The following is an 8,997-nucleotide window of genomic DNA, read 5'->3' as shown; positions in this document are numbered from 1 at the left end:
CAAAACGTGTTGTTTTTATATGAAACCCAATTCTTAATAAAATTCAATTCAGTCGTTATAAATCATTGCTCAATATTTCGTCCCTTACAAAGGTTATTAATGCATGATCAATTGCTTTTCCAATTTGAAAACTACCACTGCGCTGCGATCACTTGTAGGAATAATTTTGAATATTTTAATCGATAGCGACCATGATAATTTATGTGAATACCCAAAAAACTGAACATTATAAAAAGAAGGAGCATTAGTAGGTAGGAAATAATTATTCAGTAATTTTTTGAAGATTATTTATTTCCGAAAAGGCTTTTCGAAATATTTATATTTTTTCACGGTTCTCATAGTTTGTGAATATTTATCACGAACTATATTTATTTATATACAAATATAAATTGTTTGCTTCGAACCCTAGGCTTTGGATGATGAGCTACAGGGCGCGTACCCCCCTTTAGCGGATGGGGGTGGGAGTCAATTTATACTTCGTATTGACAAAGTCGGACCATACCGAGATCGATCGATCGTTCGCTTATAAAAGTAAAAAGATGAAAATTGTTATGTTTTCTGAATCGATCTCGGAGTGGACAGGACTAATACTGCTTGAAATTGACAATAGGTCATTAGGTAGTTTCGAGCATTCTTATGCCTGGAATTGGTCACCAATTTGAATTATCTTGATCTAGTTGGGATTAATATTAATATATAATAGTCGTCCTGGACTGGTGAATTTAATTCAAAAAGGAGGACTATTGTTATCAGGAATAGGAGTAAATTGATATCTTATGAACCGTTTAGGAACTTTCAAACCTTTCCGATCCGGTTCGGTGTCGGTAATGTTTACAAGTTGCAATGACAGCGAGGCTGATTGATCGAGTGTAAATACACTCTCAAATCGAGAAAGGTTTGAATGTACTTAGATTTCTCCAACTTGGACACAGATGTCACCTTCTAACTAAGAGTGTGAGATGTGTGATTCTGGAAGAAAACGCTTCACGTGGACCATTTCATCCAATCACACCCAGTGGCCCTTAGTACCGTTCTCACTTCCACTTTCACATTCACTTCACTTACATGTCACTTCACTTGATTTTACCTATTACCATTATCACGCATAGTGAAGTGATCACTGTGGTGGAAAAAACTAATTTTTTCAACAAAATGTTGGTGGCGTGATGAAAATAATGACATCAAGTTCATTCAAGTAATTACTTTTGTATCAGAAGCGACTTCCGTAATAAGAACCTACTTTCACTTCATTTGATTTCCACCGTGAAGTGATACCCATAATAAGGGTCCCATTCACTTGACTTGGTTTTCACCGTGTAGTGACACCGGTAATAAGGGCCAGTATTTCTTCACGAAATACATATAGTCCTTGTTTCCTGGGTGCGTGCTCAACACTAAAAGGCCCAAAACTTAGTTTAGACCTGAATTACTCTAAAGCAGTCATATATGAACGGCTAAATGCAAAAATCGGATAAATGTAACTTAGTATGAACCCGTTTGAGTATTTTGAAATGAGAAAATCGGATCGAAAACATTGAGTACAAAAGCCGGATACGGAAATACTTTGAATATAAGAAACCTGGACAAAAACTTAACTGCTTCTTCCGAAACAAATGAACTATGGCTAAAATCATCGAATCATGAGCACAAACATAGGCTAACCCTTAAATGACCATACCTGCCTCGATCAGTATAAGCCGAATACAACGTTTTCGTTTGGTAGGTTAGTAAAGACGTGGCACCACGATGCAAAATACAACGTGTTTTGCAAATAGCATCGACTTTACGTCTGCTTAGCGGTTCTAGTTGAACTGCTTTGTACTGCCTCGCACTGACGAAACGCAAAGAAAATTAAAAACGGTTATGAGCCCTAAGCACAAACATGAACGAATCGTGATTTCAATTACTTCCCCATCCACCTTATTCGTCCGATTTAACTCTTGTGATTTAGGATTGTCATCGGATCCTAAATTTCAAAGACGAAACAATACTAAAAATTAGTTCGCGGAAGAAGATCGTCGACGGCACGGAGGAATATTTTGCACACGTTCCGAAAAAAGTTGGAAAAAATGCAAGAATAAATTATAGAGACGCCCCTTTCATCTCTATAAAAAAAATCTCTACATTGAAAAAATTTAAAAAATATGAAATATAAAATTTTTTACGGAAACTCTTTTGCAGGCGAATTTTACTAACTCAACAAATCGTTTGGTTATTTTTTTTTGCTGATCATTGCTATAAAATAGTTGATTTACTTTAAGGGCCTTGGAGGGTCTAACACTTTAAAGAAATCATTTCTTTTTTCTTTGTATTTTCTTGTAATAAAACATTTCCAGAATGTGTTGTCAAATTTTCAAGCCTATCTGAACAAAACTCTGGAAGTTATGGGTTTTTATCTTTCCTTATCTCATACAGAGAAGGACGCAAGAGTTCAGTGCACAGGTCCAAGAATTCTGCAAATTTGAATTTGACAAAAAATTCTTATAATCTATTATAACAAAAATTCGAAGAAAAAATTTTTTTTTCGAAAATGATAGACTGTTCCCTAGAAAAAAATTGTTTCCTCAGATTTTACAGACAATAGGTTTAAACTCAAAAGCACGTTTTAGTTACTTCAAAATTATTTTTAAATTTTACTCAAACTTTCTACATATAAAATATCCAACCTCAACATTTTCCTTTTTGTTTGTTGTTGCTTTGGGAAGGTTTTACAGCTCCAGATTGGTAGTTTTTTCATGAAAAATTGGAGGCACTTTTGATTTTAAACAACCACACAGAAATTTAACAAAATTTCATTTGAAAACATAGGTGCCTAGAAAAACATTTACTACAACTATGCTACTTTGATTTCACATTTTACTAATTTAATGGATTTGATACCTCATGGTTCATTTAATGGAAAAGAACTAAACTCAGAGTTTTCTGGCTTTCATGTATAAATATATAACGATCAAACTTATTTCTTTTCATCTGTGAAATTATTTTCTAGTGTGGTAATGACTATGTTGCTGTAACTTCGTCGTTTCTCGATTCAAACTAAATAAATATGCACCAAAATGTGAAATTTAAGTTAGAGGTTAAAATAAAATTACGTAAAAAAAATTAAAGAGACACATTATTTTTTCAATTTAAGTTTAAGAGTGCCCGATCGTTTTCCTACAACTTCTTGGACACCGTTTTCGTCCTATTTACCGTTTCCGAGTTATTACGTTTTAAAGAAAATGCATGCAAAAACTCACCCTTTTTAAAAATTAATCTTGAGTTGAATCGGTCTCTCGATCCGTACGAAACAAAAAGTTAACAATTCCAATAATGTGTGCCAAGTTTCGATTAAATTGAAAAAAGTCGATTCTGATGTTGCCCCTTTTTCTGCTGCTAATTTCTTGAATTGCTTTTATACAAAACATTCAAATTTATTTTTTTCAACGATAGCTAAACATATTCGCAAACCTGGTGTTTTTGTTCATCCGTTAGACCCTGAAGCAAAGTCGTAACGTTACATTCATTTTTTGGAATTTGGCCTATCTGTTTCAACAACTTCGCAGCCGATTTATAGCGTACATTGCATTGCTAGTGCTACAATCCTACTGGCACTAAGAATCCTGCCACGTTCAAGCTCGAACATACATTAACTGGCCGTTAAACACTAGCAGGGGGCTATTTGCAAAATAACATGAAGACTCTACTAATGACTATTGGTACAACAGTCCTAGGTGCAAATAAAAAAAATGCGCACTTTCTATCTATATATTCTATTTAACGAAAATACAACACAAAGTGTTTCGCAAAACAAAATTCTTTCTGTGGTACAATCTCTCAGCTATAGTATATCACAAATTCAATAGTAACACATGTTTTTTTTTCGCCAGATCCAATCAAAATCACCAACGCCAGCAAAAGGTCAACTATTCACATAACTTGCAATACCTTGAAATTGTGTCACCGCCGGATAAAGAATGCCACACTTCCAACACTAATCCGAGCGGGAAGAGTCTTCCGGAGGTGCAATCTCATCTGAATCTAGCACAGGAGGTTGCCAATCAGCAACACAAACAAAAACGCCAGGATTTCTATGTCCAGTTGAAGAGACAAGTATGTCGCAATCGCTTACAAACAATTCGGGGAATGTCCCAAAATCCGATCTATGTGAATGATAACTTTGAACGGCCTTGGCAGACTGTTTCGCATATATCCGATCGCCTGGTAAAGGAACTGATGGTTGAAACTGCTGAGCAGGGGTTGGATTTTAGTGAGGAATCCTTTGTGGAGGACTTTTTGAGACTACAACTAGGAAGATTACGAAAGTCTTATTCGATATTTGTCCGAAAAACTTCATAAATTTTATTCATATGATATAAAATCAGACAGACCCTTCAAGGCTGTCTTGAAAGGATTATCAAATGATCAAAGTATTGATGAAATTAAAAATGAACTAAAAGAATTGCTTGGTTTTGCCCCTTCCCAAGTAATACTTATGAAAAAAAGAGCGAATGGTACTTCTAAACCACGCTCTGGAATTTCCCATGAACTTTACCTAATACACTTCAATCGAAGTGATGTAAACAATTTGAAAACTTTAGAAAAAGTACGTTTCATTTCCCACATTAAAATTCATTGGGAACATTATAAACGGCATAATCGTATTGCAAACTTAACGCAATGTCGTCGTTGCCAAGGCTTCGGTCATGGAACCAAAAATTGTCATATGGATATACGGTGTTTGAATTGTGGTAAATCGCATTCGAAAGACGCTTGTCCAATGAATGAAACCACTGATAAATTTTCATGTTCAAATTGCAATGGAAATCATAAATCCAATTATTTGAAATGTCCTGTCAGGGAAAAAATTTTAAACGCTCGTTCGCTTAGACAACAAGTCAAATCAACGACCTTAAATTTACAGAACATACCTGAAAATTCTTCTAAGGCACCTGCCAATTCGTCTTCTAATGAAAACAATTTATTGACAGGTAGATCGACCTCGTCATCATCTTCTTCTAATGTCAGTTATGCTGGTATATTAGGTAGAAATCTATCTCCTATTTCTTCTAATGTAAATAATCAAAACACAGGACCGCCTTGCAGTTCTTCTTCTAACGAAAACAATTTATTAATAGGTAGACCGGCCAAATCATCTTCTTCTAATGGCAGTCTACCTACAAATATTCCTTCAATGCCATTCGCTTCTTTAAATGAAGTCGATTTAGGCGATATAACTGAAAATAAAATGATCTACCTACAAGATCAACTTTTTCAAATGATCATCCAAATGAATTCGACTTCATCACTTTTTGAAGCATTTCAAATCGGATGGAAATTTGCAAATAATATTATAATGAATTTAAAATTTAACAGTGATGTTAAATAATTATTTGAATATTTTAAATTGGAATGCTCGATCTTTGAAATCGAGTGAAGATGAATTTTATAATTTTCTCAAAGTTCACAAAATTCATATTGCCATTGTGACAGAAACTTTTCTTAAACCAAATGTAAAATTGAAAAGTAATCCACATTATGTGGTTCATCGATTTGACAGGTTTACTGGAATGGGTGGTGGAGTTGCCATTTTTGTCCAACGGCAAATTAAACATCGAATTTTACCTTCTTTCAATACTAAAGTTATTGAAAGCTTGGGAATCGAAGTTGAAACCATTAATGGAATTTATTTCATCGCTGGAGCATATTTGCCATTCCAATGCACCGGCGAACAATTAAATTTCTTTAAAGGCGATTTGCAAAAACTTACAAGATATCGATCGAAATTTTTCGTAATAGGGGACTTAAATGCTAAGCATGTCCAGTGGAATTGTAGGCAAAATAACAGTAATGGTAAAATACTTCATAATCAACTCTCAGCTGGTTACTTTACAGTTCTTCATCCCAGTAATCCTACTTGTTTCTCTTCCGTGAAAAACCCGTCTACAATTGATCTGGTTCTAACAGATCAAAGTCACATTTGTAGTGAACCGATTACTCATGCTGATTTTGACTCAGATCATCTTCCTGTAACATTCAGACTTTCCAACGAAGCTATAATTAATCCAATTAGTTCTATTTTCAACTATCATAGAGCAAATTGGTTGGATTGCAGATCTCACATTGAAAATCATGTGGATCATGAAACTATTTTAGAAAATTCTGCGGATATCGACACAGCAATTGATAATTTGAATCATTATATTATCGAAGCTAGAAATCTTTCAGTTCCCAAAGCTCAAACTAAATTAAATTCTCCTATCATCGATGACAATCTTCAACTGCTCATTCGGTTGAAGAATGTTCGTCGACGACAATATCAACGTTCTCGTGATCCTGCTATGAAAAACATAGTTAAGGATTTACAAAAAGAAATTAAACATAGATTTACTCTTTTGCGAAATGAAAATTTCGCTAAAGAAGTTGAACAAATTAAACCATATTCTAAACCTTTCTGGAAACTTTCTAAGGTTCTTAAGAAACCACAGAAACCTATTCCTGCTCTCAAGGAAGGAAATCAAATACTTCTTACAAATGGCGAAAAAGCTCAAAAACTTGCTCAGCAGTTCGAGAGTGTCCACAATTTTAATTTGAACGTTGTGAGTCCTATTGAAAATGAAGTCTCACTGAAATATGATCATATTTCAACCCAAGTGTTATCACACGATGACATTATTGAGACGAATTTTGATGAAATTAAATCAATTATTAGAAAACTTAAAAACATGAAGGCTCCTGGTAATGATGGAATTTTTAATATTCTTATTAAAAATCTTCCCGATGTTGCCTTGAGACTCCTGGTTAAAATTTTCAACAAGTGTTTTTCATTAGCTTACTTCCCAAAAAGATGGAAAAACGCTAAAGTAATTCCTATCCTAAAACCTGATAAAAACCCAGCAGAAACATCAAGTTATCGCCCAATTAGCTTACTTTCTTCTATCAGTAAACTTTTTGAAAAAATTATCTTGTTAAGAATGATGACTCATATAAATGAGAATTCAATTTTTTTACCAGAGCAGTTTGGATTTCGTCATGAACATTCAACTACTCATCAACTTGTCAGAGTAACGAACATGATAAAATCAAATAAATCTTCTGGGTTATCCACTGGAGTTGCTCTTCTAGACATAGAAAAAGCATTCGACAGTGTTTGGCACAAAGGTTTAATAGCAAAAATGTCTGATTTCCAGTTTCCTATTTATTTGATCAAAATGATTCAAAATTATTTAACTGATCGTACTCTTCAGGTTAGCTATCAGAATTGTAAATCTGAATTGCTACCCGTACGAGCCGGTGTTCCGCAGGGTTCGAGTGTAGCTCCAATCTTGTATAATATTTTCACTTCTGATCTTCCAAATCTACCCGTTGGTTGTCAGAAATCGTTATTCTGTGACGACACAAGTCTGTTAGCCACAGGTAGAAATCTAAGAGTGATCTGCAGTCGCCTACAAAGAAGTTTAAATATTTTCAGTGATTATCTGTCAAAATGGAAAATTAAACCAAATGCAGCAAAAACGCAATTAATTATCTTTCCTCACAAGCCAAGAGCTTCTTTTCTTAAACCAAACAATAATCACATTCTCAAATTGAATGGCTTGGAATTGACATGGTCTGATCAAGCTAAATACTTAGGTTTAACGTATGACAAAAAACTCACTTTCAAGGATCACATTGAAGGAATCCAGGCAAAGTGTAATAAATATATTAAATGTTTATATCCTCTTATAAACAGAAATTCTAAGCTCTGTCTAAAAAACAAATTGTTAATTTATAAACAAATTTTCAGACCAGCCATGCTTTATGCGGTACCAATTTGGTCAAGCTGTTGTTCCACCAGGAAGAAAACGCTTCAAAGGATTCAGAATAAAATTCTGAAAATGATTCTGAAGCGTCCTCCCTGGTTTAGTACAAATGAGTTACACAGACTCACAAATATAGAACCATTAGATGTAATGTCACATAATATTATAAGCAAATTCCGACAAAAATCGATGCAATCTTCAATTGAATCGATTCGCTCTCTGTATTAGTTAGTAAGTTAGTATATAAGTTCCTTTTCCCCATTACACAATACAAGTAGGTTTAGAACTTTCCCTACACAAAAATCTCAGAATTGCGGAAGCAAATGATGTCTTCATGGTAATAACCAAATCATATATATATAACAGGGCTGAAAAGTCACCACTTGTGGCTGAACACCCAATTTAAATCTTAATAATTTAATTTTAACTCATATTCCAATAAATAGTTATTTAAAAAAAAAAAAAAAAAAAAAAAAAAAGAGACTACAACTAGGAGGTGGATAGCGTCGTTGGCTTAGTTGACGGACATTGTTGAATTAGATATGTATTTTGATGTACTTTAGTTTTCTTACTTGAACATTTGATAAAACCGATCTAGATTACAGTAGCTATTAAACCAAAACGTGTTGTTTTTATATGAAAACCAATTCTTAATAAAATTCAATTCAGTCGTTATAAATCATTGCTCAATATTTCGTCCCTTACAAAGGTTATTAATGTATGATCAATTGCTTTTCCAATTTGAAAACTACCACTGCGCTGCGATCACTTGTAGGAATAATTTTGAATATTTTAATCGATAGCGACCATGATAATTTATGTGAATACCCAAAAAACTGAACATTATAAAAAGAAGGAGCATTAGTAGGTAGGAAATAATTATTCAGTAATTTTTTGAAGATTATTTATTTCCGAAAAGGCTTTTCGAAATATTTATATTTTTTCACGGTTCTCATAGTTTGTGAATATTTATCACGAACTATATTTATTTATATACAAATATAAATTGTTTGCTTCGAACCCTAGGCTTTGGATGATGAGCTACAGGGCGCGTACCCCCCTTTAGCGGATGGGGGTGGGAGTCAATTTATACTTCGTATTGACAAAGTCGGACCATACCGAGATCGATCGATCGTTCGCTTATAAAAGTAAAAAGATGAAAATTGTTATGTTTTCTGAATCGATCTCGGAGTGGACAGGACTAATACTGCTTGAA

The sequence above is a fragment of the Malaya genurostris genome, chromosome 1, assembly GCF_030247185.1.
Source record: "Malaya genurostris strain Urasoe2022 chromosome 1, Malgen_1.1, whole genome shotgun sequence".
Taxonomy (NCBI): domain Eukaryota; kingdom Metazoa; phylum Arthropoda; class Insecta; order Diptera; family Culicidae; genus Malaya; species Malaya genurostris.
This window is presented reverse-complemented; position numbering follows the sequence as displayed.